Source organism: Columba livia, chromosome 14, assembly GCF_036013475.1.
Source record: "Columba livia isolate bColLiv1 breed racing homer chromosome 14, bColLiv1.pat.W.v2, whole genome shotgun sequence".
Classification (NCBI taxonomy): Eukaryota; Metazoa; Chordata; class Aves; order Columbiformes; family Columbidae; genus Columba; species Columba livia.
Genome location: NC_088615.1, coordinates 12349623 through 12376688, shown reverse-complemented (window position 1 = coordinate 12376688; position 27066 = coordinate 12349623). Strand labels below are relative to the sequence as shown.

The 27066-nt window shown below is 34.7% G+C and overlaps 1 long non-coding RNA gene across 1 annotated transcript; it reads left to right on the top strand.

The window, feature by feature from the left end:
• The first annotated feature begins 170 nt into the window (after positions 1–170).
• LOC110359532 (uncharacterized) lies at positions 171–26983 on the top strand. Its single transcript, XR_002414789.2, has 3 exons — positions 171–715; positions 18951–19013; positions 25990–26983. It is a non-coding gene; the product is annotated as an uncharacterized LOC110359532 (long non-coding RNA).
• The last annotated feature ends 83 nt before the right edge of the window (positions 26984–27066 follow it).

Here is a 27066-nt window from a genome sequence, read left to right as displayed (position 1 = left end):
TTTGAAAGACAGACCTGTTTTAAAAGAGGATGTTCTGTTGTACCTCTGAAATACTATACAGAAAACAAAAATCTGATTCACTAGGTTATGTTACTGTATTTGGTGTTAATCTTCCATTATTATTTCAGTATAGGTAATCTTTACAGAGCCATCCACAACTAAAGAATGAGGTTTAGCATTAATTCATCAGGAATAGAATAGTATACTTTGTCTCAGGACAGATGGTTGTAGTAGTGAAGAAGCAGGTTCTACTGTATATTCTCTGGTTTTCTGATTGTTGCATAAACTTTTTGATTTTGACTGCATTGGCAAGTGTCCCAGTCCTAATCCAGAAGCAGCAAGTTCTCTGTGTGTAACTGTCAATCCAGCACAGGTTGGGTCCAGTGATTGTTTGGGTGTGTTTCCAGCACAGGTGTAAGCTATAAGCTCCAGGTGAGAAGGAAATAATTCTCCAGCAGCAACACCTGTGGTAGGAGGTCCTGGCAACTGCAGATTCATTGCACCTGAATTGTTGTGAAGCTTAGTGAATTCAACAGTGTTAACTAATGGTAATCTCTGTGATTATATAATAGTAATGGTGGTAGTGATTTTTTCTTCATAGTGGACAGGAATTGCTTGAGAAGAAAGAGATGGTTTCTAACCTGGTATTCTTCTTCATGTTTCAAGAATCAGTGAACGCAAAATCTTAAGTCTCAAGATTTCTGCTTTTTTGAAGGTCAGTCTGTTTTTTACATTATCTAGAGAGAATGCTAAGCCCAAATGCACAGTGAAAAAAAGCCCAGTAAATGCATGCTGGTCTTTTATTAGTTATGTGGTGGAAGATAAATGGGTTTCTATTCAGTCATGTCAATGGTAGACTACCAAGGGTTTTCAGACAGAACATAGTTACACTCAGTATCATTATCTTTGATATAAAGATAAAGCTGCCTGGATAAAAATGTGCAAGACTGAACAAGATACAAAAGTTACAGGAGTCAAGAGACTGATATGCTTGTTAATATTCTCTCCTTGAGCACATTTCATTAGGAATACACAATTAGAAATCAACCTAAAGGAACAAACCCAGTTTTTAGATGTGTATTTAATAAGTCTTTACTAACTATTACCTAATGAGGTTTATTTTATTGTAGAGACTTAAGGTTAAATTTAGTTTATTTTCACATAATTTTTGGATAAAGGGTTTGGGTGTGTTTTGTTTTTTTTATATATAAATTTACTTCTCAAATATGGCTATTCCTGTACTTGATTTTTCTTCCAAAAGTAGGATTAAAAACCTTTGACTCATTTTAAACCTACTGGAAGGTAAAATAATGAACTTACTTAATCTTTGGGGGTGTTTGTTTGCTTTTACATAAGAATAAAATAGAACAAAAGAGCGGGGGGGAAAGAGAGAGTGTGTTTATTTGCCTCTTACTCAGAGTCACTTGAACCACTGTGTTGCCTTGATGATTTCTTATGTGTTTAGAGAATCCATATTTTTCTCTTGGAATCCTACAGTTCACTGGTTTTTGTGTTGTATGTTAACTAGCCAACTAATATAGAAGTACCAATCTATTGCAGTAGCTCTGAAAATGATTAATATATGTAAGATCCAGAGTTTCTTAAATGTATGTTTTATTATGCTATTTCACTCTGGAGTAATGGTGGAACACATCGATAGCCAGTATTATTGCCTCTAGCTCATATTCCTTTACTGTGATCAGATTGGATTTATGTCACTTCCCTGTAGATTCTCACCTAAGCACTTTAGTAAAATTAATTCATATATGTTTGTCTCGGTTTTATATATTCTCTCAGAAGCAGCTACATAATTGAAATACATAATTTAAATGCATGAGTTTCTAAGTCATGTGCTTGTATTTTTGTACATTTAAGAATGCGCTATTAGTGGCATACTCAGTCAAACAGAAAGAAAGGGCCTCATGTAAGTTGAGTCACAAGTTAAACCACCTTTTAAATATTGCATACTACAGAGCACTATTTATAAGAAATCTATTAAGATAAGTCTATGAAGTGAAAATCTTTAGTTGTACATTCTAGTGTTTCAAATACTTTCTGTGTAACTATAAGTCTCTTACCTTCCTTCTCCTCCTTTGCTGCTGCTCTCCACAGCCTGGGAAAAAATAAAGGGTGGGGGAGAAAGAAGTAAGACTTCTAAAATTATTGGTTGTAGATTACGTGCTAATCCTTAAAGGTTTCTCCTGATTTTGCTCTGTTGCAGAGTATTGCAATTTCTTCTACCACATCCCTTGTTGGAGAGTATTTTTTATACTTGCCTAAAATACCCCTTCTGACATATGAATCTTTCCCTCTTGTTGACTGCTTAGATAGAGATAAGCCGGTTAAGTGTTCCTTAATTAGGTTTGTTCTCAACAGTTTCTTGAAGTTATTAGGAAAGATTACACGGTTGCATTATAGAAACCACTAAGATGTATGTTTAAGGCTCTGTATTAGTAAAAAGAACAAGAAGAATGTTTAAGTCTCAGCTTAACTGACCTATTAAGAACAACACAAATGATAGTTACCACAGATTCTACCTGTGGAGCTAGCGGCTTTTTCTCTCTCTCAACTTTTGTATTCACTTAACCTGCACACTAATTGTAGTAGTATTGAAATGTACTTGTTATTTTACATCAGTCTTACATTGGAGCATCATCAAAGTTATAGTGCTGTAAAAGGTTAACTTTCTAAACATCTTGAAAAATGTAGCTTTTGTAGTCTTTATAAATCTTCTGAGATATTTTATATTCAACTTTTCTACTCACCTGTTTGCAAACGTTTCACACTATCAAAAGAATTCACTAAGTTATTAATTGCTCATACTACAAAAACCCATATGCTCTTTCTTATGTTGCAGTTGAATCACTATATCTTTATGTCCAAGGCACTGCATTTATTTACTTTCTAACAAATGTTGTTAGGCCTCTTAAAGAACATAACTTTTAATCACTTTGCTGTATACTTCTGTAATGATTGTCCCTAAACACCTTACTATAAACAGAAGCTAGAGATCTCAGTCAATTAACACATGTGTTTAAAAGCTTCAAATTAAGCCTAATATAATGCAGTTTTAGGACACAAATTTATACCTGGTTTTGCAGCTTCTCCTGGCATAAAATACAAGTATTATTTGCTTGTAAATATTTTTAAAAACCCAATCAAGACAACAGTGTGAGCTGCGATGGGGAAAAACCAACCAAACAAGTCAAAAACAAAACTCAAACAACACAACAGAAACATGTAAATTATTTTCAGTAAATATAATAAGCATCTTCTTCCAATGAAATCCTGAATAAGATGATACATTCAAGATGCAAGTTTACTGCAAAAATTTCATTCAGAATTAAACAAAGTTATGGGAATCAAAAAGTTTATTAGGTTGCTCATGTATTTGCTACATATTTAGCCTAAAACAAATTATTATGCATTTCACTGAAAATTCTTAAAATTTATCAGTATTTTAATATTAAAATTTTTGAATCGTTTGCACCTCTTTTACAATGGCATTCAAAATTGTGATTTATTGCAGATTTTTCAATCTTTGTGTATTCATGGTACTGTATATACTATACTTTACTACTATTTTTGCAGTGGATACAATCATAGTTCTCAGATGAGCATCTTAGAATCAGTAATTTGTCGCTGGTTATAAAATATAGAAACAGTAATTAGAATAAGTGGTTTCTAGATATTTATAGGCTTTACTAGAAAGGGGATCTGGCTGGGGCTGAAATGAAAGACACAGAGAGAGAAAGAGAAAACAGAGAAATTGTTTGCTTCAAATACTTGCCAGATGTTCTTTGACATGATATATGGTGAAAAATGAAATATATTCTATTATAATAAAATTATAATAGAAATAATACTCAGAGGCTTCTCAAGTTACTAACACTTCTATCTTAATGAAAAACTCTTCAGCCTTTAAATAGATACATAAATAAACACAGCATCAAGAGCTGGATTAAAGCAATTTTTTGATAGTTCTTCTTATATAGATGGTATTCTGGACCAGTATTCCAGCCCTTTTTATATTACTTAGTCAACTCTCTCATCTTCTATTATAATAATCAAGACTTTTGCAAATCAAGAAACGTGGGCAAGGATTGTGAAATCAGATCCTGAACGTTGGTTCCTATGTATAGACCAATGGAGGGAGAGATGTGACAGAGTGTTCTTGGTTTTGCTGAACAACATGAAGAATTAGCAGTGAAGCCTTCCATGCAGAAAAGGTACATAGTAACAGAAAGTGTTGAGTTGCTACTTTACTTTGAACCTTGGAGATAGAAATTCTAAGTGAGCAGTTGCATTACATCACAGTAATGCCATAAGACAAATATAACACATGTCTACTTGCAACAACAACCACCACCCATGTGCTTTTATCCACAGGCTGCACAGTGTTAATTTGTATTCAGAGCAGTTGTAGCATAAGCATGGACATTGTGTTTTGTATTATTCAAACTTGATAGTAGTAAAACAACCCATCAACTTAAAAGTAAATCCATCTGAAAGTATATATTGGCTTCACTTAAAAGGTTTCCATTTCTTCCACTATTTTCGCAGCTTGGTGTTCATTAGTTCTTGTATATAGTAGGTAATATATTTATGTATAACCATATAAATATATAAACAATCAACTCTACCATCTTTTCATTTATGTATTAATACATGTAATATATGAGACAAAATGGTTTAGACAGTGGACAAAAACCACTATGTTATAGGACAACTGGAGGAAAAATAACATTTTAATGGCAGCTATTTTTATCCTCTTTATCCTATTTCCCAGTGTAATTATTTCTGGATCAGTGTCCTCTTTTCTGCATGTAGGCTTTTGTGAATATACAAAATTATTTTTCTTTTGCTGTAATGTATAGTTTTGTTTTTTCCAATTTTTATAGCTACCCTTTCTCCATTTTTCACAAAAGCATTCACAGCATTTAAAAAAAAAAAAATCTTGCTTAATGCTTATATTGTTTTGTAAGCACGCTATTTCCGTTTAGACATGTCAGGCCTTTCTTTCTGACAGTATTGGCATTTTCTAATTGAATCTTAAACATGATTTCTCTATGCAAACATTATGGTTGTAGGTAATAAGATGCTATTCCTCTCAGCTGAGTCAGTGTGTTGGGTCACAGTCGCCTTAAGGTCCTAAGATAAATTCAGTCTTCTGAAGTCTGAGTGCTTGAGTATATGGGGAGAAGGATACTGATTCCTTTTGAAATGCTTTGTGATCAATGAATGAAACTCATCATCAGTGAATGAAAACTATTGTGTATAATTTCTGAATCAATGAGACTGTAAAATTATTTCTGCTCTATGACGTGTACAGGAGCTAGATCGGCTTCTGTCCAATAAATCTTCCACGGAGAAGGCATTTCCACTATTTGTGTAGTACATTACTGTGCTTATTTTTTTGCAGAATTGTTACCTGAAGTTTAAGTGAATAGAAATCTCTGTCTCCAAACTCTAAACTTCTTTTCCCAGGTAGCCTTTGCTTTAAAAATAGTATGTGAAAAATGCTACAGCAGATATTTTAGATTCCCTGACTCTAACTTTTGCCAGCTTTCATTGTGTTCGGTTAGTTCTATCCGCCTTTATACACCAGCCAAATGCAGTGTCTCTTGGCAAACTCATGTTACTTTGAAGCCTCAGCTACTTCTGGTTTAGCTTAGCTACCACAAAATCTGAAATTATTTGTAGTGTTGTTACTTGCGTGTACTATTCTAATTATAATATTTTTGAATGTGAACCTTCAAGCACATATGTCCAAACTTGCATAAATGCAAGAATACTGATACATGAGAGAGCGTTACCGTATATAAATCTTGCCTCATGAGAAGACTACAGCTGACAAGATGAGACAGTCTCATAAAGGCCATGAGCTTACTGAAATTTGGTTCTGTGTACAAATTTCTATGAAGGATAAATTATAGCAATAGACAGATGGAAAAATTCTGATGATAACAAAATTTCATATTGAAATCTGTAGGTCAAAATAAATACTTTCAGAAAACTCTTAAGTTTTGTCTCAGCTGCAGAGAACCTCAAGCTTCTTCCTATGAGGAATGTCTGTAGGCTTCTGTAGCTTTTCTGATGCAAGTCCTCAGCAGGCACAGTCTGCTAAATAGAGGAGCATGATCTAAGCCTTTGGGCTTCTGTCCTTCCAACAGCAGCTCTGGAGAGAGTGGCCACTTGCCATGTCTTGGCACAGATCAGGAAAACCCTCTTGGAAGGCTGCAATAAAGTGGAAGTTTTGCAGAGAATTTTTGTTCTTTTCTGGATTTCAATGTCAATCCACTTTAAAAAAACCTTTTTCTTTTCCTAGTCAAGGGTAATGATGATTCTGCCTTCCTCTTCCGTCCTTTTTGTTATGTGTCTGCCTCACTGTTTTAGATTATATAGCTTGCAGAGGGTCTGTTCATAATCTTAGTTTGTACAGTAAGTATTACAATTGGAGCTTGTGGTGCTACAGCATGACAGCCTTTATTGACAGGGTAATATTTATCTACTGAAGCTTTGAAAATTATTAATCAAATACCTCATGGGAATTGCCAGCTTTCCTCAATAATGTATTTTCAAAATCAACGTCAGATTTAACAGCTCAATTCCAGTCAAAAATTCTTTCTGTGGGAGTATTGTTGAATGTCTGTCAGTTTCAGCAACCAAAGACTACCAAATAATTCCAGTTATCATTGTCTGATAAGTAACACTTTATCAACACACAAAAATATTTTAGTTTTACCAACATTTCTTCCCAAGTAAAATATCTTCAGACCTTGGTCCTCTTTGTTCTGATTATTTCCATTTATGTCCTAAAAAAATTAAAAAATGCTAAGTCTCTTTACTTCTTTTTTCTGCTAATATAATTATATTTATATTTTGGGTATATATGAAATAAGAAAGAGAGCAATATACTTTTGTAAAATCATTAAATAATTGAAGTTGAAAAGAATGTCTAGAGGTCATCTGTTCTAGCCCCCTGCTCAAAGACTGGATCCAGCTCCAAAGTCAAATTAATTTGCTTAAGGTTAAATCCACCTCGGTTTTGAGTATTTCCAAGGATGGAGTTTCACACCCTCTCTTGGTAGTCTGTTCCAATGTTTGGCCCATCTTCCTGTGAATTTTTATTTCTATATATCTAGCTGGAATTTCTGTTCTTGCATTTTGGATCTGTTCTCTGTGTCATTCATGTTTTATGTTACAGCATTAGTAGTGTTTACCAGAAAGTAAAGAAACAATCCAAATCTTCTCAATGTGTAATGCAAAACCTACCTAGCAGTGGGAGGAAAGGTGTGATTTGGGTTCAGTCTTCCTGTACTGGATCTAAAGTTAGTCCTGTCATCAGTGAATCTCTAACTGTGTTTGAAACTTAACCTTCCTCCACACCCCTCTGATCCATGTCACTCAGATTGCTGCTGACAGTCTGCACAAGTTACCTGAAATGACAGAAAGTGATACAATTATGTAATCAGCATTTGACACCTTTTGTGAAAACCAGGAAATAACAATAGCCTATGTCACAGAGTATAACAGAGAATGTGGAATTGTAGATGAAAATGGGAAAGGAGGGCAATGGGATGTAATAATGACAGAGTAGCAATGAGCCTAGAGTGCTCTATCACAATGCAGTTTCAGAAGCATTCCTATTGAATGTACTCTGAGTACCTAAGGGAAAGTGTTCTTAGAAGCAACATTAACAAAAGAAAGCACTGATCTAGCTGGGCTTAGCAATGGTTTTGACAGATACAGGTACCTAACAAAAGAATGAAAGGTCAACAGAAGTTGAACAGAAGTTGATTGCTGTACATCAATTTCGTTTGTTTTCCTATCTCCATCTACTGGAAGGAGGCTATATTACACAACTGTCTGCAATGGCATATGTGGGTACCTAAACTTTAAGACTACTTTAACAATCAGCTGAATTCTTATGTTATACAACATATTAAATGACTGCAATAACCAATTAAGATAATATGTCTGAGAATCGTGTTTTGTTGTTTTTTTTTTAATTCTTGAAAATATTGTTAGTAATCCTATTTTTCAGCTGCTTCTGCCCCATAACTCATAGGCACAATGCCTTGGAGAACACCAAGAGAAATTAAATATATTGATCATGAGTATTAAGGCATCATTGATTTTTATTAATTTGGTTTTTCTTCATAGCCCTGATTAATTGTATTAGTAGTAATATGGACTTATTAAAGCGTTTACAAAAATATTTTATTGCAATAGCAGTCTGTAAAGTTCAACAGTTTGGTTATGACTACAGTGGCAAATCTTGTGGAATTCCACTGGTAAATTCCGTAAAAGGAGCGGCATTATTGCTTTCAAATTGCCTTAGTAAAATGTGTCTTCCATGCCATTATCAAAGTTACTTTATCTTTTATGGACGTTATGTATTTCCACAACAGCAGAAATTTTGGTCAGGTTCTCTCATTCCTTTTATCCACCATGTAATGAATTCCCTTTTTGTAAGTAACAAAGAAAGGAGGGTTTGACATCTTCATCTCATTGGACCAATTGAGATTTACATGGCCATTCTGCATGATTATTGTTGACCAGATTTTATGGAGGCACTAGAAATTCCTAGTGGGGCATCTGCTGGTCTTGAAGTTTCCTTTTTTTGTGGTACTCCAGAAGCCTGATTTGCCAAAGTCTAGAGTACTATTCAAGAAGAACATCTTTATGCCCAGCCTTTACTCTGCGCCTTATTTTACTAAAATATTTTTATCTGAGCAAATAATATTTATACAGATATTTATTCAACTGCACATGAATCCAACCAGTTATGTGCCTCAACTCTTCCTTGAACTTGCCAGCTTATTTTTACTTTTATTTGAACATAGTTATGTAACTTTTGCTAATTAAAGGCCTGATTTTATTATTAGTTTTGATAATTCATGGATTTGACCTTCAAACTGTATAGATAATGCTACTATATTAAAGGAACTGAAACTCATTAGAATATTTTATATATAAGGTATGATGTCCTGAACACAGGAGTCTTTCACTCTTAAATCTACAACACTGTTGTGTCTTCAGGTATCCTAAAAACTAATTGCAATAATTCTAATGCCTTAAGGTTTCAAAAGTATTTTAATTAATGCATGTTTCTAAATATTTAAGGGTATTTGGATGTGGAAATTTAAATTAAATATCACCCATCTCTTACATGCCAAAAAGTTGCCATGTTACTAATGAAGCTCATTAACGGGCTACAGATGAGTGTTTTCTATCTAGAGATTTAGTAAATTCTTGCTGCAATTATGTCATCATGAGATTGAGGTAAATGACAAGACTGCTTATGTATATCAGTAGATAGGGTCAAGGAATATGAATACATGGAGACTTCTTCAGTACTCTGGTGCATAATAACTTGTTTCAAGATCTTTTATTTGAAACATTCTCGTTATTCCCATTTTTACAGCAGGTATCTTTTTCTTGATCATGGGAAGGTTTGACAATACAGTTTTACCTACGACAGAAAAACTTTATCAGATTTGGTTTTATAAACTAATAGAATCACCACTTCCTGGCAGTATTTTTTTGTTGGAATTACTTAAGATACCACACAAAGCCTGAAATGTTTCCTTAGATCTATCTAGTCATCTTTTCATCAGATGATGGTTGTTGACTTATTTGGAAACATAAATTCCATTTGTTACAGCCAGAATTATCTGTGGTTGAGAAAGATGAGTGGAAAAAATGAGGCTTTTTGGATGAATGTGTAAGGAACGGAACCTAACTTTCAATGTTAACACTTTCTTCTGGAGTGTCAGAGAGCATTAGAAGTTACTTCTCTCTCTTTTTCCAAGAAAGAATGAGAAAACCCTTGAAAGGCAAAGCCATACATTGTAACTAGTTTATCTGAAGAGTATGCCTTTTAGAATCTACTTTTATAAACCTAAAACACCTTTTAAACAAGATTTTTTTAAAAAGTTTGAAAATCCTCCTTACTGAGTTCCAAACTGTTTTCTGCTGCCTTTTGCTATTAGCTTCAACTCCCTGTAGCAAATTTAACCTCTTTTATCAAAATTTGCTGAGTAGGTAACTTTGAAATTTGGTAAGATTGTTAATCACAATTTATTACTACGTGTGTATTTTACCAATCTTGCAAACAGTCCTCGATTCTTTTTTTTTTTACACCATTGTAGTCTGAGGTTTTGACTCTGAGTGACCATGTACAGGCTGATGCTGTTTCAGCAGCATTTGGCCTGGCTTTAGATATCCAGCTCTCAAGCAGGTTTTCAGTGGCCGGAGACAAAAAAATCCCAAAGCAATTGGCCACAGCTGAGTCATGTAACACAAGGCAGGGGGCATTGTTAATGGGGAAAATAAAGTCCCTTCTGCTACATTAAATCTGATAGGAGCACATGCCCTTACTTGTTTCCCATTTTACAGTATCATTTTATGATCTCAGGGAGACTTTGAAGTGTGAAGTAAAGAGGAAAGTGATGTGTCTCTGGCCCTTGCAGCAGGGAGTGAGGAATGCAGAAGCCATTCTCCTTGCAAATGTCCCATCAGCCAGTCAGAGCTCCCAGGGTAGAGCCTGATGAGAAAGATGGCTTAATACTTATTTTTCTCTCAAAAGACCAGTCAAATAATAATAATTTTCTTATCAGCTTGTAAATTGAATCTCAGTTAAGACATCCAGAAGTAAATTGCCTTCTCAGAGATGTGTGTTATGATAGTCTCGCCTGTTAGTTAGTTTTGGATTTTTTTTGTTTGTTTGTTTTTCCCTGGAGCACCATTTGGTTTAACTTGATCATAAGACAGTGATGGAAAAAAAAAAGTAATAATTGTAAGTGATATTTTATTTTGAAGAAGTGAATGTGAACGAAGACTTCATTTTGTACAATGCAGGCAATATTTTCAAAATTTGAAAACATTCTAGTTTTGAATTTGAGAGACTTGAATGGAAAATTACTTCCAGGTTGCAAGACACTCTGTACTTTTTAGTAACTTGAAGTGATGTTTCCTAGTGACGCATTGGTTCTTAACATCTCAAAGCTGGTGTGATTGTTAGACAAAAAGTTCTATAACAACTAGACATGTTGTCCAGTAATGCTGAAGACCAAGCAGTGGATTTACTAAGGGAAGATCTATTCAGGTGCTTTGCCAATATGGTCAGATTTTTAACAGATTTATTTAAAGGCAATTTAGACAGCAGTATCTGCTTCCCACTGAATTTTACGAAGTCACTTCTGTAAATCCCATATGTATCTTCTACGTCTTTAGGCACTTAAAATATCTGGCCCAAAGGCAGTTGAATAGCTAAAATCTGTTAAAAACATGAGCAGACTTCTGTTTTCCAATACTGGAAGAGAATCACATTTTTAAGGCTAATACTCAAAGTAATAAGAGCTGTAGTTCAGTGGGGATATTACATTTTTTTGTGATATTTAATTAATGTTACCTGTTAGAAACATCCATACATATTGCTTTTGACTAAGATAATTAATTTTATAAGAAATATAATCACAACTGCAATACTTTCATCAGCTTTCATTTTTCTCCTTTCTTCTCTCATTCAGATTCAACTATTAAACATTCCTGACTGAATATCAATTATAATATTTTGTAAAATTAACTAATCATAAATCCGAGTAAGTATAGCTGTTTCTTTGTAGAAACAGAATTTTGTCAATTTTCTGAGTAACAAAGTCCTACAGAATAGGAGACATAAATGATAGTGCTTGGGTGTTGTGTTTTGTGGGTTTTATACATATATATATATATGTGTATTATATATGTATGTATACGTATATATATATGTATGTATACGTATAGATATATATATACACACACCAAGCTTTTCTACTTTTTTAAGCTTACACAGTAATATGGACTAGAGATGAGTAAACCTCCCACTGCCAATGTTTCAGTTCAAAACCAAGCATCCTTCGATGGGCTTATTTAATGGATGACTCATATAACCAACACAATGGGAAACATATTTTCACATACAACCGTCTGTTGTGATGCTGTGCCAGAACACAGAAGGGGAGAATGGACAAAGTTTTTTGTGGTCTCAATTGATATTACCATTTTTTTTCTTGATCTTATCTGATTGAATGCATGGAAGAAGGTTACGAATTTATCATATAACATGTTAAATCTGTGTCAAAATATGCATGGCTTCGTAATAAGTATAAATCTTTACTCTAAAGAAGGCATATACCAACAGAAGGATAGATTAGCTACAGTGCTAGTATGATCTTGGGCCAATACTATTTATTCCTTTTTTAAGCACCTATTCTTATAATGAACCAATTGATATAAACCCAGAAGCTTATAGCCTACAAAAACATATTCATAGTTTAATGCTGAGTTTTCAGACTTGGGGGTTTTCTATTATTAATCATTAAGGGTGTCTGAAGATATAATTTTATACAAAACACAACATTGCTGCAACATTACCTGTGGTTCCTTGGTACTTGCATTTTAGTAAGGAAATGCTGTTTGCAAGATTATTACTGAAAATATAGCACATAAATCTGTAAACAGGCGAGTATGCCCAATAAAAACTTGCATGGTTTCCAGTAGGTTTTGAGATAATCTATTAAGGAAGTGAAAGAAATATTGGGTAACTTAAGTGATGTATCTAAATTAACTGAAAGGTGTAAACATAAAAAGGAACAGCGCTTACTAATTAATAAGTGAGCCACCATGAGCATTTTTTCTTCTTAATAACAATCATATAGGCTTGATCAATGATGGGCAAGTAGTGTTAGATACTGAAGTATATGGGAACTACAGTATAATCCCTGACTTTCTAAAGAATTTCTTGAGGCAGTGTTTTTTGCTTTATGCCACACGATTTGCCTTTTCAAAAGTAACTGAGGCGATGTGACATAAGGAGGCCTTAGTCACCAGTGAATTTTTGGTTGAAAACAAAAAATATGTTCCTATACTGTTAAAAACAATGTAAGCAAAGCACAACCAAGGATAGTGAATGCATCACTCTGCAGCCTATCCGTATTCATGAAGTCAGCAGTGTGAACAGGACAGGCCATTCAATAATTTTCATGTAAATTCTTAAGATATATAAAAGGTGAATAATATAAGCAGCTCAGAGGATGTGAACTGCTCCTATTCGTCTAACAACAGCTGAAGATGTCCCTGCTCGTTGCAGGGGGGTTGGACTAGGTCACCTTTAAAGGTCCCTTGCAACTCAAGCTATGCTGTGATTCTATATTTTGCAACAGTAAATAGTTTCTTACAAAGATCTGTCCTGTTTTCAGCATGGAGTTTGGGGGATTGTTTTGGGGGTGTGTTCTGTTTAGGGTTTTGAGGTTGCTTTTGTTTCTCTCTCCCCCCTCAGTGCCAGAAGCATGTCCCATAGCAGATATCGCCAGGAAAAATAAATAAAATTGGGTAATAGCTCTAGACATGGAATGGTTAAAAGTGCCTGAGGGAGGGGACCCCAAAACCACTACAGCTTCAAAAAAGATGCAATTTTCAAGCCACCACTTGTTCCAATCAAACTTTTACGGCATTACAGATATACTGCTTCATGTGGCTTACTTCAGAATACAAGAATCTTAAATTGTGAATCATTTAGTGCTCCTTACTTTGTGCAGCCTATGAGATGTCTGCCACTTGAAACTGCCCACGACTTGACTAATCAATGGGCAAATGCAGCCAATCCCATCTCACCCCACCGCAGTTTCCAAGGTAACCAACAAAGATACCGACATGGGCTGCACGCACTGGAAAGACAGGCACAAAAACGCTGCCGCATTTCCACTTTTTTTCAATACTTTGGATTGTATATTACGAAATGCTACAAAAACTAAATCGGTATTGACAAAAGCAGTAGCAAAAAAAAGAAAAGGGCAGAATTAAAAGGCGGTGATGAAGCACTTGTCTTCAGTGACTCAGGAGGGCTACAGAGCCCTCTTGAAGCTCTACTACACCAACTGCAGTGCGGCCCCCTCCCTTCAGTGGTGACCATTGAAAATGAGAGCAACATCTCATTAGCACAATTAGGATACTTTCTCTGCTTTGTCCCTGTAAGCACTTTATTAATTAGGTATTTTTGTCAGTGATCCATGCAGAAGTGAACTGCTTTTGTCATGAGGCAGTATAAGACACTTTTTTCTTTTTTTTTTTTTACACAGATTTATGTTAGAATTAAGTTGTCAGCCAAAAAGAACCCCACAAACCCAAACAAAGAAGATCAATAGTACTTCAGTGTAAAGGAGGAGTCAAAGTCCTGTCATTCAAAGCAGAATATGCAAGGGAAAAATCGCTTGGTCGGTTTGGTGTGGGGTTTTTTTGGTTGTTTTTTGTTTTTCTTTCCTCCTCCCCGCTTCATGCTGATACCAGAATTTCAGGTCCTAGTTTCTTTTAATTAAAGTATCTCTCAGAAAAGTGTGATCTCAGCAAAATGCATCTCCAAGAGCCAAATGAAGCTTCTATTAAAGACTTAAAATTGGGATTTAGCAATACACATGTTCTGTGGTGGTAGCACCGAGCATCGTGCATACATATATGGGGACCTTTTTAGTGGTTATTTATCAAGTACTTATATCTGACAATGGACTCTGATACAGAAAGGTTTTACTGAGAATCATCTTGACACAGCTTCTCTAATTTTGAAGTTTTCCTGATCAGAGATTGTCAGTCATGTTTCTTAGTATAAAGCCACATAGTGGATAGACATTGCATTCCTCAGAATCTAATATGATCCTGAGGTTTGTTTTTTCTTGTGAATTCATCATAAACAAACACCACAACCCCCCCCCACCCCCCCCAACAACCAAACAAAAACCAAACCCACACTCAAACAACAACAAAACAAACCAGAAAAACCCAAATCAATACACACATGACAGAGTCCAGTCATTGTAACTATTCCTCTCTGCCCTCTGATTATTGTATCTTACAGTATAATTCTTTGGTGGTTAGAAAGAAATATTTCATGTTCATAAGTCCTTCTTGAGGGCCTTCAATTATCTTTCATTTTGTACAGTGCTGAATGACACGGTTTTCTTGTGAAACTGACTCCTCAAGCTCACAGATTTTTCTGAGTGGTTTGAAATGTACTACAGACTCAAACGATTTTAATTGTTTTAGTCAAACTGGTTATTATATTTAACAACAGTGCAGTAGTTGCTAAATAGTTTTAAATGCAATAATACTTTCCAATTATTGAAAAATGTAACACTAGCACTGTCTAAGATAACCAAATACATAAGCGTTAAAGTAGATCAGAAGTTGGCAATCAAGTTCTAAGTTTAATTACATGTACTTCATATTAAATCTTGCTGTAAGGTAAAATGGTTTCAGAACATAATGCTGAGTCATTTATATTGTACAACACTTGTGAAAAAGAGACGCAGTGGAATCAAGTTCTCAAGTGCTTTGATAAACAGTTCCATAAATAAAAGGCCAAATTTTGAAAGCAAGGTGCAGGCAACAGGACTGCAATAACCTTTGTTTGCACATGCAGACAGGATAACTAACAGGCTTAGCCACCTGTCTGCAGAAATACCAGCTCTTATTCTTTGACTCAGAAAATAGAGTTTTGAAATTGTACCGTAAAACTTCATAGAATACAATAAAAAGTAAGATTTATTTTTGTAGTCGTCATACTATATAGTAGTAAACAACAACAACATCATTTCTTGGAAAAATAAAGATGCAGTTCTTCTAGCTTGCCCATTTGCTTCACATTTTCCCATCTATTCAGGCTGCATAGAGAGGGGGGGAGGATGAATGTGTTTATTAAGAATTTGTATGAGAACAGATTGACCCAAATGTCTGTTACCAAAATAGATTATATTAGCTAGAATGGAGTGTGGTGCCTCCATGCAATCAGCAACAGCCTTATCAAAATGTCAACTCTTATATATACATTCTGATGCAGGGTAAGTCGAATTCTTTTTCAAGTCTGTAAAATAAACACATTAGAAATACCATGCTTTGTACTATGAGCGCACAATATAACTCGGAAGTACAATTTGTGATCAGTTTCTTTCAATGCTGAGTTTTATTTATCCCTCTTAGTAGACTACCAAAATAAACCAACCAGTTTCAGACCGTCATCTCAAGCTGTTAATCATTCAGATTAGCAGATAGTCAGTTGCTATGATCAATAGTGTCCTCTGATAGACCAGTCTTGAGCTCCTTGCATCTGGTCAAATCACCACTGAGCATAAGAGTACAGCACCTCATTCTTGTAGATTTAAGATAATACATAGTGGTGCTGTAGATTGCAAAGGACAGGATAAGTCTTTTGCTCTGAAAATGATTGCAGTGCTTACATTTCATTATGCACATCAGAAGGACCCCCTGGGTACCCAAAATGTCAAAACATTTGCATTATAATTTTCAGTTTTAGAATCATAGAATGAAGACATTAAACCTGAATCGTGTTGCAATCTGCTCTATCAAAGATGGTGCAACTTGCCATAAACCCCTTTCATTTTTTTTCTTAGCCATTAGTCATCTAGGTTTTCACTTAAATGCCTCTCTATAAGGGCACATAGGAGAGAGAAAGGCCTATTTTAGTTTCAGTAAGTTATAAGTATTTCACTTATATCCAGAATCTTCTAATAATAAACGCAAGAGCAGCAAAGCTGTAAGATCTGGGTTAGATAAAAAAGTTACTGTAGAGTTGTCATTTTATTAACAATGATCTCCAGAATGTTCCATAGTGCCATAGAATCATTTGGTAAACTAGTAAATGGTCATTCAATTCATGTTCGAATAATATATCAGAGGAAGAAACAAAACAAATAAGAATGTGAGTGTAAAATTACTATACCATTTAGAGATAGACTTATCTCTGTTTTTCAGCTGCTACTTTCTTAGAACTAGTGTTTAATTTTCATTCTTGAATGACTCCAATACTTTAATCACAGACATTTTTTATGTCTATGTATAGCTCAATAGCAAAATAATGTATAGCTCAACCCTGATAGTATTTAATAACAATGGGGAGGTTGCCCAAGGAGGTTTTGCAGTTTCCACCTTGGTAAGTTCTCAAGACCTGAATGGACAAAGCCCTGAGTGATCCTCTCTGACATCAGAGCTGCCCCTGCTTTTAGCAGGAGATTGGGCTAAGTGACGGCTGTGGTCTCTTCCAGCCTGAGTTATCCTGTGCTATGAACCATATCCACAATAACTGTGTGTTATTTCCAGCTGGTGTTTATCTGTTTGTAACTTGTAACTATTGGTTTCTATTATTCCTTGTCCTGTTTAAGAACTATTTTACACTTAGTGTCTCTCTCATTGTGAGTGAATATTTAAATACAGCAGCAAGCTGCCTCTCAATCAAGACAAGCAGCTAGACAGACACTTAATTTGTCTGCCCTAGAAGTCTCTATTTCACCCAAAATGAAAATTTTGGGGAGCAAAAATATTTAAACTTACTTGTAATGCATATATTGAAGCTGGATCCACAATTTCCCTTTTGGAGTTTCCAGTGGTGGCCACAGAAGTATCCTCTTCCTTCCAATTTCAAGTTTGTCAAAAATATTCTGAGTAAATGTCTAAATCAGAAATATTCCTGATCAAATAACTTTTCTATGCATTTTTGAATTGTTAGTTATTTTGTGGAAAAGGAATCTGAAGCAAACCCCTGTCTCATTTCGTTGAAGTTTATTCACCAGTTGGACAGTCAGATGTTAAGCACAGACAGCCAGACACAGATATCTGCTCACTCCAGTCTCTTGGATCCACTGTTGCCATCTCATTCTTTCAAAGCAGGAAACCCTGGGAATTTAAGGGCTAACCCTTCTGAGCCATCAGCTACCTTTTCTGCATGGATGGAGTACAATACTGAGTTGGAACCATTTTTTGATAACCCCCAAAATTTAAGTTTATTACATGTAGGCAATTACCTTTGTCAGCCAAATACGTAAACTTTTGAAATAATAAAATCAAGCTTTTTGTCCAGACCAATATTTCTGAAGTAATGTAGCTGGGAATTAAGTATTTTTCTATATTTGAATTTGTCAGACTGTTGCAGCAGCTTTGTGTTATTTTGCCAAGAACTGAAGTTGGGCATCTAGCCTGTGCTTACCTGATTCATCCCTCTTGGCATTTTTATTATGGGCACAACACTGTCTCTCTTTAATCTTCTGGAGCTTCTCCAGTTTTCCATGATTTATTAGAAGATTAACACTAGCAGACAAGAGATTTCCTCTGTCTCCTCCCCTGTAGTACTCTTTGGGGGTTTTTGATTGTGGTTTTCTTTTTCTTCTGCTAGGTTTTCTATGTTTGTTCTTGGCAAGCTTAGCATGCTTCCTAAGAATCCATTGTCAACAAATTATTTTGTCATCTTCCTCTTCAACAACTTATCCTGTTTGGTGGTTGTTTGTGAGGTTGGTTTGTTTCAGATAACACATTACTGTTTGTCCTTTTTTTTTAAATTGTATCCCTAGTTATTATGCTATGATTTATATAATTTGGTATTATATATACACTGCTACACTTATTTTTCTCTCCCTTTTCATGAAATTACACTAAATTATTTAGAACAGCATGTTAAGGATGAGTACAACTAAGAGGTGAAAAAAACCCTCCAAAATGTATTCCAAATTAAAAATGATGGAATTGACTTCACCTTAGCAGTCTAACTGTCTGGGAGAAGATTGAGATGGCTATAATTCTTACTGAAATATGAAGAATAGAACTTATTAAAGATTTTCTGTACCACTGATCCTAAAATCAAAGTTGAAAAATAAGAATATGCTCAAATATCTTAAGATGTGCTAGGATAAAAACACTGTGTCTACTTCATCGGATCAATTTTCCATGCTTCATAACTTTTAATTTATATTACTTACTGTCTCCTTTGCTTTTTTTATTAATCAAATTTCCACCTTCACCTGATCTCTGAAATGAAGCTGTCCTTTTTTAGTACTATCATAGATTTTGAACTTTTAATATTCTGGTCTTTTAAAACCTTCAGTCTTTCTGTCTTATTTTTGTAGGTTTTTCTTGCCAGCCAATGGATTTCTTGTTTTGAGGGAGACTCTTCTTTAGCACAAAAGATGGTGAGTGCTGCCCGTTTGTTCATGTTAAAAGAAGTTGGTCAAGATGATTAGTCTCAAAATAACCAAGTCCAAAATAACATCAGTTTCAGTGTTTCCTGTGTTTTGAAAACTTAGCAGCATTTTATTACTCTGGCTGTGTGAGATTGTTGGCCAGTCTTCCAGAATGAAGTTCTCCTAATACAGGTTTTTCTAATGCAAAAGCTAACTTGGCTATCTAAATTTGACACACTGAATTTTGTAGGAGTCAACATAAAGACAAGAAATTCAGAGCAAGTACTTCAGAATTTGACTAGGTTTGGGTTTTGTGATAGGTCTATTGTTTTAATGTGGAAATGGTTGTAATTCTGCTGCTGTGTTGAAGAAATTTGTCTTCTCTAGTTCAACGCAATATTTACCCAATCTGAATTTCTGATTATTGCTACTCTTGAATCTCTTTATTCTTCTAAGTATTGGATAGTCTTTGTTTAAAAAAAGTGCAGACTTCCAATGGAAGATGGCTTTGTTTACTTCTTTGTTTGGTCTTGTGCTTAATAAGAAACTCTTAGCAGATTTAACCTTGGATGCTGGCGAAATAAGCCTGATGTACTCCATTGAATATTCACAAGTAATAGGCAAATGTATTTTATTTGTGATACAATCAAAGCTAAAAGTTATGTGTATGAGTTTGGAAGAGATTCCTAACATATAACACTTATCAGTTAATGCACTTGCTATTAATACATCTTTACTTGCTCACTTTACTTGCTTAACTAATGTTATAGTTATACTTTAAGGACAGGACAAGAAACAGAGAAATTAAAATAGGTATGCAGATGGAAACGGTTTCACTTTTCTATATGCTAATAGCAAATGACTAGGACTCTTAATCATCGCTCTCATTACTGGCTGCATTTTCAAAATGGCCTCAAAAGGATCTTTAAATGTGAATAGCCAGAAAGATATCCGCTCAGATAAAACTGAGTAAAATTTTGAGGAAGAAAAAATTAGATGCAAAGTGTTAGTGACATCTTGGAGTAACTGCAATGCAATCATGAGTGTGCAAATAGCTTGCACATAGGGCATTTCTTTAATCTAAAAAATGTCTTTAAATATCATTCTTTTTGAACAACATAATGGGAAGTCTTTTACAATTTTTTCTATTGTTAAAGGTTATAACTTTCTTAAAATGTTTAAGAATTTTTGTTACCTTGGAAATTTGGAGTATTGAAGAAGGGACCAGTCTTAAGGCACCCACTGATGTCAAAGACAGCAAATTAAAACACAATATTGGTAACATACAGATGTGTTCTCAGCATATCAGTGAATATATGTGGCAAAAATGCAATGTGATACACCTTCAGTCCTTGAGTATATGTACTGAAAAGCATGTAATATTCAGCAGATTTATCTGTATATGTCCAATAAAAGCCTCAGAGTCAAATGTCCGATTGAGCATTTTTCTGAGGAACAGAAAGCTACTGCTTAAAGACAGAAAAAACCCCTACAGCAAATTCAAAACACCTCTCCAGTAAAACACTATATTGTTGATACTATCAGTGGTCATGTATATTTTGATATTATAGAGTATTTTTTAACAACTAAAGCCTTGTTTGTTTAGAATTAAAGTCAAGATAAATAAGACAGCATTTACCTTATAACATGTCTGAGTTTCTTAAAATGGACATGATGAATTTCTGAGAATTATGATATTATGGTAGGAATTACTGTCAAGTTTTAGGTGCAATTTTCTTTAGAGGCCCTTAACCATAACATGCAATGCCTTAGTTTTTGTAATAAATCATACCTACCTAGAGAATATTCACAAGTTCCCTGGTTTATCTATCTTATTTGCGGATGGAGTTTTCCGCTCACCTCTTGAAGCAGCCGTTTGTAAAAAGCTTTTTGCATTAAAAACGAATATTTTCATATTGTAAAAGAATATATATATATATCACATAATATGCAGTCATATCAGTGTGTCTGTTTCCAAAACTGTTTCTTGAATAATTTGGAATATTTATACAGACTTTTAAAATTTATTATTATTTTTCTCTAAGATTTCTGCCTATTGCACTCAATGAAACTCACCAATTCATAGAACTGGTTTTAGGAGCACTTTTCAGGACAGCTAATAATTAGGATGTCACTGACTACAGAAGTTCAGATAAAACAGAACAAAGTATTTTGGGGTTTGTGACTGGGCAAAACAATACTAAGCACTAGAACATTTTGTTTCTTAGGAGATCCATGGGATGTGTAGTTAGAAATTCAGATTTCTTAAGTTGTTGGGAGAAGCGTTCCTATTAATTTTAAGTTTAGGAAGCAAATAGACAACACACAGACTGAAATGTGTGTTTCTAAAGCACACAGCAAAGATATGCAGAATTTGCAGATGTGTATCTATTTTAAATCATTTTAAGTAAGCTATTCTAAATACTGAAACAAATCGCTGGTTTCAAATCAACTGATACCTCTTCAGTTATCAGAGAGTTTCTAACAGTAATTGCTAATGTTTTCGCTCTTGAATTTCTAATCTCACTTATCACCTGTAGATGCTAATTTATTGCTGCTTTTGCCTTTATCCAACCTTATTTGACCTCAGTTCATTGTTTTGTTTTTCTTTTTTTAATAACACACAAATACCCCTTAAAATGCATTTAATATGCTTTGAATTTTGTCTATATCACTTATTTCTTCTTTTCCTGTTCTCTACCTCCTCATCTCTTCTCAGTTAACATAATCGTTCCTCATTCTGTGGCTATTTGGAGGGTCTTTAAAAGTCTCTTTTTAGGAACAAAGCTTCCTGTCCAATTTGTTGCACAACTTTATATAACAGTATTGAAGATATACACTGTAAAAGTAATTTTAGTATGTTATTTAAAATCTGTGATTTACCAGCAACATAATAATTATTTAAATTCTTTAGGCTTCCCCTAGCCTTATACAAAACAAAAAAGGCAATATATTACGGTTTTCTTCTTGAAAATTTGAAAATTTTTTTAATCCACGTTTATGCTAACCTCAAAACAGTTTATGTCATGCTCTCATTAAATTTATAATAAATCTTGTCAGTAGTACCTCATCCAAATAAATACTACTACTATGTTTCATGCATCATGGAGTATCCCTTGAGGTTCTTAAGCTTTGATTTTTCAGCACTTTGTTGAGACCCTAGCTTGGAGAGGAATGGCACCTTATATGGAATTACTTCAGAAAGTAAAGGACAGCACCAGAATTTTGAAAGTAGGTATACATTGCCAGAATTCACTAGTTGCTTCAGTAAGGGTGTTTTTGTTGTTGCGTTTGTTTGTTTGTTTGTTTAATAGGAAAACCTTATAGTTTAGGAACTGCATTATTTTAATGTATCAGAATCAATTTGCAAAGAATAAGCAAGTTGTCTTATGAGTATAGTGACACGGAGGAACATATTTGGAGGGCATATGGTCGAGAAGGCAGGGTGTGCTGCACCCTGGGAGATCTCTTCCTATTTTCCTGCAGTACTTAACTGACTAGAGCACATGCATATGGGACTCTTTTGAATGTCTATTAATTTAATAAGAGATCATTTCCTAATGATGAATTCTATGCTCATTTAGTTTCTTTCTTGTTTACAAAAATAACACCCTTGAACAGTCAATATATAATAATTGCTGGTCTTCACTAAGAGAATTAAATTACTTGCCTTTGTTATTCATGATTCAGTTGTTTTGTACATAACATACAAATTTTAGCTGCAGCAAAGCAAAGCCAGAAGTGTATAAAATATTATACATGATATAACTACACATTCTCTCTATGTACGTACATAGAAGATACATACTATATTACGTTATACCTTAATGGTATGTATAGCCTATATTCATCCTCAACTCTCTGATATCTTGTTTTCAAGCACATTGACACCTGCAATCAAGGGCAAAAATGCACCTTTTTTGCAGGGTCTCCTATACTGCAGTTGCAATAAGGCTAAGGTAACTTTTAGATTAGCATGTATTTTAAATACCAGCAGTGAGCTGCAGCTTCGCAAAGCTCAGTGTGGCCTGCAAGTGCTTTCTGAGAAGCCTGACTAATTAGTGCATGCTGAGTTTCATGCTGCTACAGCTGAGCTCCCGATACCTGGGCTAAATATAATTCCACAGGAAACCCCTCTGAAGACACAGTAATGTCAGTGTGTTGTTTGAAAGATGCAAATTCAGAGGCAGTGCACTACTTCAGCCTTTCTTGAAGGCTCAAAATAGGGCTTCAATGGGACAGGTGTAATAGACCTTTTTGTAGCCCACTGTAAATACTTAGCTTCCCTGTTATTCAATGGAAATCTGTCCTGAATTACACATCATGAGGAAGTGTAAGCCATGGGCTGACTCCAAAGCTAGCAGGAACTAAAAACAGCACAAGTACTCTGCATACTGCATCTAGACACGAATAACCCGAACAAAAGGTTTTATCATATGTATTCTAATCATAACCTGTAATAGTAGTTTATTAATTTTAATAGTCAACAGTGGAACTTAAAAGGAAGGTGTGAAACCACAGGACATAACTAATTTGGCAGTCTAATTCTATGCTCTTATGTGAATTGCAGTACAGAACTCATAGCAGGAAAGAGGGCAATATGTATTCCTCTTTCTACTTTTGACTAGCTATTTATTCTTGAGAAAGTCTCAGCCTTCAACAGATGCTTTATCTGATTGATGGAGATACTTTAAAGTGTAATATGCATTATTTTTTATTCATCTTATAAATCTTGGCATAAGATTTGACTATGTTATCATACCTATGGGTCCCTAATTAGAATCCATATAGTAGACCATATAAGTTTCAGTTCAGACTTAACCTGAAAGAACATTCTTATTCTTCAAAGGGTTCTGCAGATATTATCAACCAGTTTTGCAAAGAACTCTGAAAAGTTAGAGAAATGCTGTTCTTTCAAAACCTAGTCTGGTACATACACATCATGAAGGTATTAACTCTGAGCTTCATAAATTGTCTAGTAGTGCTTGTTACTGCATTCATCGGTTCTTTCAAAACTCTTGGATAATGTAATTCCTAAAACAATTTGATTATTTCTCTTATTTCATCCATTGCTCTTATGCTTTTTGATATCCCTATATTTGAGAATGCCTCAAAAGCTTATTTCCACTTCACTTCTGTATGCCTGTATGTAGGTATCCCATATTCACTATATCTAAGGAACTAAATAAAAACAATTGTCTCACTGCAAGATCTCTAGGGTGCTGACATCCCACATGCATTCTGCTAAGCTTCCATGGTTTGTTTTTTACTGCATGTTGTTCTTATTTTTGGCAATCCTATTGGAATTGAAACCTCCTAGCCAGCCATCATTCAGAATCTTACTTGCTGCTGTGATTTGTGTTCCATTCAGGAGGAGTGGCTTGAAAGCCTACCAACTTCATTTTTGTTCTTTTGGTATATAAGAGTTTTCAGGTCTCTCCCCTGACTGCCTATCAGAATGGTGTCCAGGCTGCTTCCTATGAATTTCAGTTTTCTATTTTTTTTCATTGTCTTTAAAACTGCTGGAGCCTACTGATTTAAAAATAATCTAGCTCCTGAATTTCAGTGTCACAAACTACTGCTTAGTTTGATCATGCAAAACATGTCAAATTTAATTATATTACGTTTTTTCTTTAGCAGTTCAACCATACTTATTTACAGAAATTATTTCAGAAAGTTACTTAGGGCAAAGTCAAGAGTAGCCTGTTCTCTTGTATACTTCAGAATCAGCTGTTCCAAGATGCAATTGTTTATTACTTTCAAAATTGTCTTTCCAATTTATGTTGTGATGTGACATCCAACTCATTTATATTTGGTATGATAATTGTCCTAACAGACTTTGTTACAGATTGTCCTAATTTATCTGAAGACCAGCAAACACTCTCAACTGTGAGAGTATTCTACAACCTGGATCATGCTGTAGTGTGGACTTATCTAGATTCTGACGTATGACCTACATATACAACGTTTTTTACTTAGTAACCTCTTGTAAATTGCCCCAAAAAGACCATCTTAGAATAAGAGTTATCCCTCAGGTGCACAGAACCAGAAGTCTCTTGTTACCAGTTCAGTGCCCATCTAGTGGAGGAGGAAAAAAGAGGCAGCAGGGCAGGGGTGGGGAGAATGGACACGATGCACTTCTCATGTCTCATTGATACCGAATCACATATCCAGTGCAGTGTGAAAAGACAATATGAATTGGTGTAACCTTCAATATTTTGTAGTGCTGGATTGGATATTTTTAGTCATCAACAGAGTCATTATCATCAGGGCAATGCAAAGAAGAGCCACAGGTAATAATAAGCAACCTTTGACCTGGAATTTGCATTTTTCTTTCCAGGATACATGATATATGCATGTCCAACTGTGTATATACAATATAAACACACGACATATTCCCAAATACGTATACAGACCCTGATTTTTCTTAGACATGTTTGTGTATTTGTCTTTTGTTTATTTTCTGTCATTGGGAGAAAGTTTGCATTTTCTCCCAATGGACCCTGTGAAGCTTACCTTAAATCTTTTAGGTTTGCAGATTTTACTACTTATTTATTGTACTAATGTATTGATTTCAAATGGATTTATTATAGTACTCACCATTTTTCTGTTCTGGTATAGGCTGTAGGAATTACAGTTTAAAAATCCTTTTCTTAAAAGAAAGACAGGGTTACTAATATTCAAAACAATGACACTGGAGTGCTTGTATTCCTTGCAAGAGATATGTTCGTTGTTGCAAATAAATTTATTATGGGAGTATTTGAAGGTGATGAAATAGGAAAAGGAAATGGGAGGTAACGGTTTTTTCCTCAAAACAAGGTCTGAAGTGAAGGAATGGTGAAAGAATCACCTTGTAGAGGCAGTATACACTCATATTATTAATATAATAAACTTTTTATATTGTAATAACCTCTAAGAAAAAAAAAAGAGGTTGTTCATGCAGAATTATATGTGGTAGTAATGGATAAATCTCCTGTGCATATAGCATGTTCCCCTGTGGGGCAATGGACTCGTACAGCGTCATCAGAAAACTAATCGGTTCAGAATGAAAAATTGCAAGTGAATGACAGCAACATCCATCAGCCTTGCCCTGGAAAGAGAAGAGCTCTTATCCGGAGCCTCAACAATAAGTTGTGACAGTGTCAACTGTATCTTTTACTTAGTTTAAAAGGTCACAACAGGAACTCATGCTGGGAAGAAGCTGAGCAAATTCAGAACAGAAAACAGTTAAATGGGACTTAAACTTCAAGAAACTAGAAAGATGTTTCACTCTTAATTTCTTGACAGGTTCAAATGATCCTTGATGCCTTACGGTGATGCATATTATATCTATATAGTATAGCTGGAGAAATTAAGAGAGATCAGAAAGACAGGCCCAGTTCTTTTTGAACTTGAACTCTGAGGTGTGATGGACATACAAGTTTTTAATGTATAGAATTAGGATTATCAAGTTTTGTTGTGTAAGTTACATAAAGCATATTTAATTTTTCATAGTGAGCTAAACAGCTGATTGTAACCAAAGTAAAGCTAGATACATAAAATAAAGATGTGTAATTATTTTACTATACAGAGAAGGTCATACTCTAAACTCTACTTTTGCTTTTTTTTGTAATGATGTACAATTTGTAGAGTTAGTCCCAATTTACACGGGCATGAGATGTCTGAAATTGCCATTTTAAGAAATAAAAGGCTGAGCGATACTTTTAGTCTGCTGTGTAACAACATCAAATATGGGTATTACTCAGCTGCTTTTTTCACCTGTGAGAAGAAATTTACAAAGCTAATACCATGATTAGTATTACTACCCAGAGCTGTTCTCTTTCCAGTGACAGTCAATGACTCGGTCTGACTTTTTAATTCACAATTCTTCAAAGCAGCTCTGAAGACAGTTTTATTGCCCTGTTTAAGATTTCACTAAAGTGTCCATGTCTGGAAGAGTGATCAATAATACTAGCTGTTAAAGTGACCTTATGGTGGCATATGGGGGAATAGATACTATATGTCTCTAGAAATTAAGGAGGAGGTCACTCAAAATTCAGAATTTTATTTTACAATTCCTTAA